Here is a 13132-nt window from a genome sequence, read left to right on the forward strand (position 1 = left end):
CCGAGGATAGTGCTCAGGCCCTGAGCTTAAGCCCGGTCTAGAAAAAAAAAAAAGTGAGAGCAAATCATATTGGAAACTAAAAGTAAAATTGGGATAGTGAATATATAGTTAAACAGAACATGTTATTATGTTTATTAACTTTGAGACACACATATATAGACACACACACACACACACACACACACACACATATATATATGTGTGTGTGTGTGTGTGTGTGATGGGCTTGAACTCTGAGCCTGGACACTGTCCCTGAACACTTCAGCTCAAGTCTAGTGCTCTACCACTGTGAGCCACAGCACCACTTCTGGATTTTTGGTGGTTACTTGGAGATAAGAGTCTCCTGGACTTTCGTGCCAGACTGATTTTGACCCATGATCCTCAGACATCCTCAGATCTTCCTGTGTAACTAGAATTACAGGTGTGAGCATTTGGGACCTGCTTCTCTTCCTTATTCATAGGCCTAAAAAAGTACAAATCAAAGTCTTGCTTTATTTTTAGTTTTTGGCTTGTTTATTTGAGTGGGGAGCACTTTTTTCTCTATTTATTTATTTAATCATTAAATTTTGCTGCAAAGGTTATATGCAGAGAGATTTCATTTACATATGTAAGGAAATGATTCTGTTTCTGGTGGAACAGTGTTCCTCTCCCCCTCGTTTCTCTGAGGGTTTTTTTTGGGGGGGAGGGGTCAGAATTATCATTTTGCTTGCTTTTATTCCTTAAATATGTATACAAGATGCTGTGAAAATATTACATTGGTAGAATAGGCTGCTCCTTTTTCTACTTTGCTTCAGAATTCAATTGATGTCAAAAGTAACAACTAAAACTAAGCCCACGTGGACAGCTCCCGTTTCTCTGTTTCCGGACTGAGCACAGCCTGTTCATTTGGGAAAGTTTTCACAAATGCTTTTGAGTAAAATAAACAGAATATGTTGGTGACTGTCATTACTGGTGATGTTGCAATCACTGGCAATACTACTGCTTTATTACAATAGGACCATGTCATTGCTTTAGTTCTCTACCCCAGAAAATAGTAGTTTCCTTTCTTTCTCTCTCTTCATATATTACATATAAAGGAAACATATAAGAAGTGTTATAAAGATATAGATATCACAAAACAAGCAGTCAGAAATCTTGAAAATTTACATCCACATATATGGAATAGATACGTAAATACTCATAAATGTGCAGTGGCTCACACTTGTAATCGTAGCTACTTATGCTGAGATCTGATGATTGTGGTTCAAACCAATGCGGGCACAAGACCGTGAGACACTTTTCTACTTTTCTTCACTTAACCACCAAAAACCTGGAAGTGGTACTGTGGCTCAAGGGGTAGGGCGGTAGCCTTGGGCTGAAGAGTTCAGTGACCACACCCAGGCCCAGAGTCCAAATACCACAAGCAAAAAAAAGTAGCAATTACATTTAAGTGTGCATATATATGTCTGTATGTATCAGGCAGACCCTGATATTTATAGTTATCTCACATATATCACTTAAGGATAATTCATAGAGAGGAAGAGCATAAATGTCTTCTTGCAATGCCAGGACACAGGACAACATATGAGAAATTACATTCTGAGAGCTAAAAGAATTCCGGAATCAATAAATGAGTGAGACCTAATAGTGCAAAGAATAAGGAAAATAACATAAAGCTAAAATACTTCTTGTCTGGAGAAGGATAAGGTAAGCAACTTGAATTTGCAAAACAAATGAGGCACCTGACTATCGTTCGCAGCTTCCTGTTAAAAAGCTTTACATGCAGTTCAAGGATTATGTATTCACTCTGGACATACTCCAAACTGTATCTCCCACACAATCCATTGTGAGATTCTTTCTTGTCCAAGAATTATAATTGGAAAAAATCTCATGAGCAGATCACAAATTTGAGACTGTACCAAAATTGTAAAACTTGGGTTTTACATGAACATGAATGCCCCAAACTAGCATAATTCCTTTCAGGACCCAGAGACATCTCCTCTTCTCTTCAAGCCTCCACTCGTGGGATGTAGCTATAAAATCTCAAATTCACCCACAGGTATGTGTCTAGAGTTGTGAAAAATTACAGAAAAATTGTTTTGGCTTCAGAACCATTGCCAATGCCACTGTTAATTAATTCAGTGTATTTTTAGGGTCTGGGTCTTCTCTATACCTCACAATCATTACTTGTGTTACTAGTGAATATTATTCTTTTAAAATACTTTTTGTCACTATTGGAGCTACCCAAATAAGTTACTAGGTGAGTATTTTTCAGAATATTGATTTTTATATTAAAATACATGACTCAACATTTGATTTAAAGAAACACCAGCAAATTATCGTGTAACAAACTAAGAAAAGTTCTTTAAAAATAAATAAAAGAAAGTTAAAGATATTCAGATGTTGAGAGGGAGTTTGGTCTAGTGGGAGAATTCCTTGTCTAGTATGCTCGAAGACTTGGTATTGATTCCTTGGTATCACATACACAGGAAAAGCTGGAAGTGTTGCTGTGGCTCCAGTGGTAAAGCACTAACCTTGAGGAAAGCCCAAGGACATGCTGAGGCCCTGAGTTCAAGCCCCAGGATTGGCAAAAAAATTTCAGATATTGATATTTCACACCTGTATTCCTCACAAATCAGGAGGTTACAGTAAAAGGATTGTGATTCAAGGCCGCCTGTGCAGGGAAAGTCTGTGAGATCCTCTTATTTCCAATTAACCACTAACAAGCTGAAAGTGGAGCTGTGGTTCAAATGGTAGAGTATTCTTTTTGAACAAAATATCTCAGGGACAAGCATCACTGATTTCAAGCTCCAATACTGGCGCAATAAATAAATGAACACATAAATTAAATAATGAACAAAAGTAAAAATAAAAGATAATATATATAATATAGACTAATAGAAATAAATCCATTTTGAATATAAAATGGGTTCTGGGTTTATATTCCAAATACAAAGGAGAAAGACCCGAAGAAAATGAGGGAGGGGATCACACTGCTAAAAGGATGTGCTGATTATCTGACTTATATAATTGTAACTGTTCTGTACATCACCTCTACAATACAAAATGATATAATTCCTGATCTAAGAAATAATTTCCCCAGCATAATCTCCTGGAAGAATCACCAAATCAAATGATATGTTTTAGCAATTTGCTCTTTGTGATATATTTAAGTTTTTCTTTTTTCCATTTTTTATTGTAATTAATAGAAGGGTTACATTATATTCACCAGATAGAAGGTGCGTTACTCCAAAATCATTGATACCCTTTCTCCTATCTTGGTCCCTATTTCCCTCCCTCCCATCTTGTTTTCCCCCCTTTCCCTATCCTATTTCCAATAACAAAATAAACATATATACAATATATCAGATAACAAGGTAAAATAGTGTAACCATATGAGATAACCAAGGGACAGCAAAAGAGATGAGAGATAACAAGGTACATTAAGGACAACAATCACTCATTATATGGGTTTTGTTTCTGGAGGTCCTTTGCTCCATAAAACCAGAATACATATTTTAAAATAATAGCAAATGTTCTAGTATGAACCTCGAATGAATTAAAAAATAAGCATTGAGATAATCTTATATATCCGTTTATTGCAAACATTTAGTAGCTACTGTGTGCAGGTAGATGAAAGTTGAAAAAAACATTGGGAAAACATTAGTAATTAACTTATCAAATATTTAAGGAGATGAATTTGGAATTAGAAAAGTACATAGGAAAAACTAGTTTTACTAGAGGCTCTAAATTCATTTAAAATATTTTAAGATAGTAAAACAAAACAGCACAATACAATCTTTAAACATGAGTAAGAAGAATAACTTTAATTTTAACTTATTTGCTTGGATTTTCTGATTAATTAGATTCCCTTAAACACATCTTAAAAACATTTATGAGTTATGAAATATTTTTCTTGAATAATGCAGTATCATTCTGTTTATTTCCTCTGTCTCTGCTATTTTCCTGACGTTTCCTTTGGGAATTTGCTTTTGTAATTATCTGAAGCATTATACAGCTGAGATGCCCATGAGGATACTTGAAATGGATGTCCCTGTCTTCCAAGTAAAATCATTAATCCATTCGTTATCTTGATGTAGTAGAAGGAACATGAAGCAAAGAATATATGAGAGGGAAAAAAATAAAGATGTTCAATTTATCAAGGTCTAAAGTGGACCCACAGCATACAATAGAAAAAATACATAATTTAATTAAAAGTGTTTAAATGAGAAATGACTATGAGGTTTTCCTGACAGTGAAATAAATGGCATTTCCTTCTGTTTTTTTCTTAATATTATCAACAACAGCAGCAAAGTATGTTGACATTTTACAGAAGATGTGTAGAAAGAAAAATATCATAAAGAAAATATGCATATACCCCTGTTTTCTGACATGGCGAAATCAATATGATGTCAAATGGATCAATAATACTGAAGCCTGAAGGTATAGAAAAACATCATCAACAGAGTCTGTGCTCCAAAGAATTCCCTAAATATTCATTCTAGTCAAACACTGTTTTACAGTATGCTCACAATTAAAATGAAGGAAGTTGCCATATTAGCTATTTCTGGTTTTCTTGTACCACCTCTATGGTGGGCGCATTGCACCCATACCAAGGACTGGTCAACATTTTCTCGGTTGCCACTCCTGTGGTCTATCTGTAATAAGCCCTGGCTCTGACATCAGGCTTTCATATACTGTTTGGTACTTTTTTTCCTTCAATGAGAAAATGTGGAAACTTGAAGATATTTCATTAAATGATTAGATGAAAATGAAAAAGGAATATTTTTCTTATAGAAAAGAAGAATATTCATATATGTGAATACACACACACACACACACACACACGGAATCTGTGCCCAGAAAGTCAAGATAACATGGTTTTGCAAATCTTACAAAATTTCTACATTCATCCTTCCCTGACTAGAACTTATATGAGATCATTTAATTTTGAGATTTTTTTTTCATTGTAAAGAACACAGAATGAATTTTTGACTTAGCTTAAGACAGTAAGTAGTAGCAATTTTTTTCTAATATTCTATAGTTTGCATCTGTGATGTGAAGGTCCATATCTAAAATGCCTGGGTCGCAGCCTGTGATTATTTTAGGATGTAGTCAAATCTTAGAAAGTGGAGCCCAATGAAATCATTCTGTTACTTGGTACTATATTCGTACAGAGGACATTTGAATCCAGTCCATCTACTTCCTTTTATTTTTTCACTCTCTGTTCACTGTGTGAATAGTTTTAATTTGCCAAGTACTATTTAGAATTATGCTCTTATTCACATTAGATCCAAAAGGATCCTCAATCTATGATGGATTGAAACATTTATCATCATTGTGTCTTGATAAGTTGTTTCAGTCATGAAAAGTTGAATTTCATGAAACGTTGTCTCATGCAGCACAGACAGAGGAATAAATAACAATAAACTTGTTGGCTTTAGTTCCTGTACAATGAAAAATTAGAAAAAAATGGGAAAAATCCAAGTATCATTGAGTTTTACCCCAAACATAGGGCCATGATCCTGAGTAGGGCAGTCCATGAATAAATAATGAGGCAGAGGGTTGTTGACAAAATCAGATTCTGAAACATACAATTTTCTAGAAACACCACCTTTATTCATTTATTTGTTTTCATAATTCATTACTGCAGTCTGAAAAGATAGCGCCGTTCACAGGAAACATAGAATTTGACCTCACCTAACATCAGCTTGCCATCAGTTACAGTTACTCCATTCCTACTGCTTCTGAAAAGATACAAGTCATACAAGCCTGAAGAATTTAAAAAATTCAATTTTTACTAAAAAATTCCTAACATGTTTAAAAAAGATGAGAAATAACACAAATTCTGTAGATATTGTGATAATAATGAAAGCAAATGTTACTCGATTAAAAAAATATCCCTATAAAACAAACTTTAAGTGATCGGTTTGTGTAAAGAAAGTAAGAAACTTCAGGAGCGGTGGCTCACACCTGTAACCCTAACTGCTCAGGGGGGTGAGATCTGAGGATCAAGGTTCAAAGCCGCCCGGGCACAAAAGGACCTGAGACTCTTATCTCCAATTAACCTCTAGAAAAGGGGAAGTGAGGCTTGGCTCAAGGGTAGGGTGGGATCCTTGAGCTGAAGAGCTCAGGGACAGCTCCCAGGCCGGTCAAGCTCTATGAGCCTCCCCCCCACCAAAAAAAATAAAGGAAGTAAGAGCCAACAGAAGTCAACCAACATTCTTCCAGAACATTAACATTACATCAGCTCTGCATCCTGAATTCACGGGTACATGAATATTTTCTTTTTTCTTTTTTTTTATGTTTCATTCTTTATTTAGCTGACTCTACTTATTTTGTCAGTTCTGTGATAGCTCCAATATACAACTGTTAGGATTTCACATTTACAGTTTTTCGATTTTTTTTTAAATTTTTTATTGTAATTAATAAAAGGGTTACATGATATTTGCCAGATAGAAGGTGCATTAATTCACATACATTGATACCCTTTCATATGTCTTGGTACCCATTACCCTCCCCCCCACCCCCCACCCATCTTGGTTTTCCCCCCTTCCCTATCAAATTTCAAATAGCCAAATACAAATAAATTCAATATATCAGATAACAAAGTGAGATATTGTAACAATATGAGATACCCAAAGGACAGCAAAGGAGATGAGAGACAACATAGTACATTAAGGACAACAATCATTCTTTATATGGCTTTTGTTTCAATATCCTGGAGGTCCTTTCAATTAGCTTCAAACTATATGGCCTTATGTATCAAGATTTTGCTCTATTGCAGATCTCTGCTAGGAGAGCCCAAGGTTTCTACTGATTATGACGAATGAGGGAAACCATTGAGCCTAAGTTCCTTTGAGTCTGGCTTACTTCACTTAATATGATTTTTTCTAAATCTTTCCATTTCCTATCAAATGGGGCGATGTTATTCGGCATTCTTTAAAGAAATAGAAGAGGCAATTCAAAATTTCATATGGAATAATAAAAGACCCCGTATAGCAAAAACACTCCTTAGCAGAAAGAACAGCGCTGAAGGAATTTCAATTCCAAACTTTAGACTTTATTACAGAGCTATAATTCTCAAACAGCTTGGTACTGGCACAAGAACAGGCCTGAAGACCAATGGAATAGAACTGAGGACTCAGATATTAAACCACAGACCTATGGCCACCTAATCTTTGACAAGGGAGCCAAAAAAATACAATGGAAGAAAGACAGCCTCTTCAACAAGTTGTGCTCACAGAACTGGTTAAGCACCTGCAGAAAACTAAAGTTGGATCCTTCTTTGTCACCTTGCACTAGAATTAACTCCAAATGGATCAAAGACCTGGAGGTAAAAGCTGACACACTGAAAACTTTACAGGAAGGAATAGGAGATACACTAGGCCTCCTTGGCACAGGTAGAAACTTTCTTAATAAGGACCAAGAATCACAACAAATCAGAGAAAGGCTGGATAAGTGGGACTGCATTAAACTGCACGGCTTTTGTATGGCAAAGGACATAGCTAGTAAATTAATTAGGAAGCCTACAGAGTGGGAGAAGATCTTCACCAACCAAACAACAGATAAAGGCCTCATATCTAAAATATATCAACAACTCAAAAAATTGAATCACTCCAAAACTAATCTCCAAAGTAACAACCATCCCATTAAAAAATGGGCCAAACACTTAAAGAGAGTCTTCTCTGAAGAAGAAACAAAAATGTCAACATCTCTGGTCATAAAAGAAATGCAAATCAAAACAACTCTAAGATTCCACCTCACTCCAATTAGAATGGCCAGGAACAGGAAAACTAATAACAACAGATGCTGGAGGGGATGTGGCCAGGAGGGATCACTACTACACTGTTGGTGGGAGTGCAAACTCGTTCAACCACTATGGAAAGCAGCATGGCAGTGCCTCAAAACTCTAAACATAGAACTCCCCTATGATCCAGCAATTCCACTACTTGGCATTTACCCAACCATCCAGAAACGAGGGCATACTAAATCCACTAACACAACAATGTTCATTGCAGCACTATTCACCATAGCAAAGATATGGAACCAAACTAGATGTCCCTCAGTTGATGAGTGGATCAACAAGTTGTGGTATTTGTACACAATGCAATTCTATGGTACATGAATATTTTCAAGAAAATACAGCATAATTCTGGAGAGTAAGATGCTAAACTTGCTTCTCAAGTATTAGGCTACACTAAGCATTTTTTTCCCTCAACGTACCTACACTATTTTTACTTTACTGTGAGCTCTCTTACTATATGTAAAATATATTACGTAATTGATATCAATTTTGTTCAAAGTGTTGCTTTTTCAGTTTATATGTTCAAATTTTGTTCAAATGCTGCTTTTTAAAAAATGTATTTTATTATTGGGATAATATATGGAGGGTTTACAATTCTATTGGTTAAGGCTTGAACTCAGGGCTTGGGCATTGTCCTTGGGCTTTCTCAAGGCTAGCACTCCTCCACTTGAGCCAGAGCACTACTTCTGGCTTTTTCTGTGTATGTGGTAAAAAGGAATAGAACCTATGGATTTGTGTATGTCAGACATACGCCATGCTCCAGGTCCCTGTGTTTTAAAAATTATTATTTATTTATAATTAAAGCGAATGCTTAAATAGTCTTATTTTGACTTTTTAAATATTTTTTATTGTGATTAATAGAAGGGTTGCATTATATTCACCAGATAGAAGGTGCATAGCTTCGCAAACATTGATACCCTTTCTCATGATATGGTCCCCATTTCCCCCCCACCCTCTCCTTGAATATCTTGATTTCCCCCCTTCCCTATCCAATTTCAAATAACCAATTAAGCAAATATAAAATATATCAGATAACAAGGTGAAATATTGTAACAATATGAGATAACCAAGGGATGGCAAAAGAGATGAGAGATAACATAGTACATTAAGGACAACAGTCACTCATTATATGGCTTTTGTTTCCTTATCCGGAAAGTCCTTACATTTAATGTCATACTATTTACACTAAATCCACTAGTGCAATGATGTTCATTGCAGCACTATTTACCATAACAAATATATGGAACCAACCCAGATGTCCCTCAGTTGATGAGTGGATCAACAAGATGTGATATTTGTACAAAATGGAATTCTACACTGCTGTCAGAAAGAATGACATCGCCCCATTTGTAAGGAAATGGAAAGACTTAGAAAAAATCATATTAAGTGAAGTAAGCCAGACTCAAAGGAACATAGGCCCAATAGTCTCCCTCATTTGTCATAATCAGTAGAAACCCTGGGCTCTCCTAGCAGAGATTTGCAATAGAACAAAATGTAGAGACATTATTTTGACTTTTTAAAACTTGTTTTCCATGATCTAATTTAACTGCAATGGTAGCATCATCCTAAAACTACCAAGATAAATCCTCCTATTCTAGTACCATACGATCTTCCAATTCAACTCATTAAAAAATTGTTCAAGGGCCGGGAGTTTGGCCTAGTGGTTAAAGTGTTTGCCTAGGATGCATGAAGACCCGGGTTCAATTCTTCAGTACCACATACATAGAAAAAAGCCGGAAGTGGTGCTGGGGCTCAAGTGGTAGAGCTCTAGCCTTGAGAAAGTCCAAGGACTTGAGAAAGTCAGGCCCTGAGCTCAAGCCCAGGAATGGGGAAAAAAAATTGTTCAAAAATCAGCCACAACAAATGTAATGAACAATGTGAGAACAAAGTCATGTACAAGGAATGTTTCCATAATTTAAATTTCCTAGGAGCTTAAAGAGTTCCTTCTTGAGTTCAGTGGATTTCAGGAGAGATGGCCAGAGGGGATGAGTAGGTGCCTCCAGCACTGCTCTGCCTCCCGAATTGTTTTACTATGCAAAATTCAGGGAGAATTTTATTCTGAATACACAATAAATTAATCAAGTGAACTGGTTAATACATGACATTATTTTTTTCTACGCTGTGTCCTATGATACAGGTTTGTTTTTTTATGTATTTCTTTTAGAATTAGTCAGAGAAGGTAACTGTTGGTGAGTGATAACAAGGAAGTTCCTGGTATTTTTTTAGTATTCCTTGAGAATTTTCAAAGCACATAAACTTTACCATTTTCATTTCTAATGTGGACTTGGTACTTGTTTAAAATATTTTTAAATTGCATTATTCTAATGATATTGAATTAAAATGAGTATTGATATTACATCTTTGTCATTCTTTCCTCAGGATTATCCCTAAAATTTTTTTATCACCATTTTATTTTGATAATAGCTTATGAATCTCTATAATGCTGTAACTAGCTTTCATTTCTGATTGATTTTTAAATTTTCTTCTTAAATCTTGAGACAATATTTTCACTGCTAACATTTTTAACTTACATTGGTCCCTTTTGTGTTGCAGTAACAAAGTAGCAAAAGTTGAACTATTTGTAAGGAAACAAGCTTATCTCTCCCAGGTTTAGAGGCTGAAGTTCAACACTGAACAACCATATTTGTTTGTCTCTGTAATCACATCATGGTTGATGGCAGCATGTGTTTACTTTCATGTGTGTGTGGCACAGGAAGGAAGATAGAGTCAGAGGTCAGGCTCTTGGTTCTATCACTGTCTACTCTAGAGAGCTATTTTACTCCATAAAATCCTTTCCACGGATAGTCCCTTCAAAGACCTATTGATTTTGTATTAGACATTCGCTTAAATGTTCTACTACCTGTAACATATATTGAAGACTATAAGTTTCAACACAGAAATACCTAGGAAACACACTCAATTTCTATTCAAAATAGCAATACTCAAAATTTTTCTTCCTTCCTGCCTTCCTTCCTTCCCTCTTTCTTTTTTTTGAATTCTTTTTTTCATATATTTTTATTGTAATTAATAGAAGGGTTACATTATATTTGCCAGATAGAAGGTGCTTCACATACATTGATACCCTTTCTCTTGCTCCCCACCCCCACCCCTCATCTTGTTTTCCCCCCTTCCCTATCCAATTTCAAAAAACCAAATACACATTTATCCAATATATCAGATAACAAAGTGAAATATTGTATCAATATGAGATAACCAAGGGACAGCAAAAGAGATGAGAGATAACATAATACATTAAGTACAACAATCAGTCATTATATGGCTTTTGTTTTTATATCCTAGAGGTTCTTTCATTTAGCCTACAGCCTTACTGCATCTTGGTTATGCAAATCTCTGCTAGGAGAGCCCAAGGTTTCTACTAAGTATGAAAAATGAGGGAAAACATTGAGCCTATGTTCCTTTGAGTCTGGCTTACTTCACTTAGTATGATTTTTTCTAAGTCTTTTCATTTCCTAAAAAATGGGGCGATGTCATTTTTTCTGACAGCAGCATAGAATTCCATTGTGTATAAATACCACATCTTGTTGATCCACTCATCAACTGAGGGACATCTGGGTTGTTTCCATATCTTTGCTATGGTAAATAGTGCTGCAGTGAACATTGTTGTGCTAGTGGATTTAGTATGCCCTTCTTTCTGGACAATTGGGTAAATGCCAAGTAGTGGAATTGGTGGGTCATAGGGGAGCTCTATGTTTAGTTTTTTGAGGAACTGCCATACTGCTTTCCATAGTGGTTGAACAAGTTTTCACTCCCACCAACAGTGTAGTAGTGATCCCTCCTGGCCACATCCCCTTTAGCATCTGTTGTTATTAGATTTCTTAAATGACACCATAGCCCAGCTGAGCTTAACTTTTGTTGAGTTGACCTGTCATTTGTTGAGAGTGGTGTATTGAGGTCTCACACAATGATTGTGTTTGAGTCTATCTTGTTTTGTAATTCTAAAAGAGTTTGTTTTACGAATTTGGATGCTCCCGTGTTGGGGGAGTAGATGTTTATAACTGTATATTATGGGCATGTATTGTACCCTTTACTAATATATAGTGGCCATCTCTATCTTTATGTACTGATTTTACTGACAAATTAATTTTGTCGGAGATTAAGATTGCTACTCCTGCTTTTTTGCATGGTGCATTGGAGTGGAAAATTCGTTTCCATCCTTTCACTTGGAATTTGTTTCTGTCTTTGGCAATGAGGTGGGTCTCTTGGAGGCAACATATGGATGGGTGGTGTTTCTTAATCCAGTCTGCTGCTCTGTGTCTTTTGATTGGGTTGTTCAGCCCGTTCACATTTAAGGAGATTATGGAGAAGTGGTCAGTGTCCATTGTCGTTATTTATTTTTACTTCTAGCTTTCTTTCTCTCTCTTTTTTCCCCTTTTGTGTTTAGTGAATTATAGATGTTTGCTTCTTGATGGGGGTTCTTGATGTTCTCCAATTTGTTCTTGATTAATTACTTTTCTTTGTAACGCTGGTTTAGTGTGCATGAATTCATAAAACTTCTCTTTGGAATGAAATATTCTTGTTTTCCCTCAAATGTAAATGCTAGTTTTGCTGGATATAGCAGTCTGGCTTGGCAGTTGTTGGTCTTCAGGACATCAATGATGTTTTTCCAAGCTTTTCTTGCATTTAGGGTTTGCATGGAGAGATCTGCTGTAATTCGAATTTTTTTTTCCATTGTGGTATAGCTCTTTCTTTGTTTTTGCAGCATTTAAGATCAATTCCTTGGTATTCGGGTCTAGTGTCTTTACTATGATATGTCTAGATGAATTCCTTCTAGGATCTTGTCTGTTTGGGATCCTGAAACCTTCAATAATGTGAGTATTTTCCCTTTTGAAGTTGGGGAAGTTCTCTGGTATGATTTTGTCCTGAAATTGAGCCCCCTCCTCAATCCCTATTATACGAAGATTAGACTTCTTTGCTGCATCTGCCAGTTCCTGGAGCTCTCTCAGATAGATTCTGACTGATTTTTCCAAGGTGGTGATTCTCTGTTCCAGCTCTTGTGTTTTATCTTCCGTTTCTGATGTTCTATTCTCCATCTCCATCAATCTGCTGCTTAATGCCTCCATTTTTGCTTGAAGTGTGGACACTGAGCTGATCATGTTTGCTCTGAGGGTATTAATCTTTTCTTCCATTTCTCTTTTGAATTCGAGGAGCTCTTTGGTGATTTCCTGCTTATGTTCCTGGAATTGTTTTTGGAATTCTGTTTTAATCTCTTTAGTCATGTCCACAATCATCTCCTTGAATAGGGTCATGTTTCCTGTCTCTTCAGGTGTCATCTCTTGGGATGGTGACATCTCTCTCCTCCCTTCGCTCTTGTTTCCTTTTGGGCTT

Source organism: Megascapheus bottae, chromosome 4 (assembly GCF_031878675.1).
Source record: "Megascapheus bottae isolate mThoBot1 chromosome 4, mThoBot2.hap1, whole genome shotgun sequence".
Classification (NCBI taxonomy): domain Eukaryota; kingdom Metazoa; phylum Chordata; class Mammalia; order Rodentia; family Geomyidae; genus Megascapheus; species Megascapheus bottae.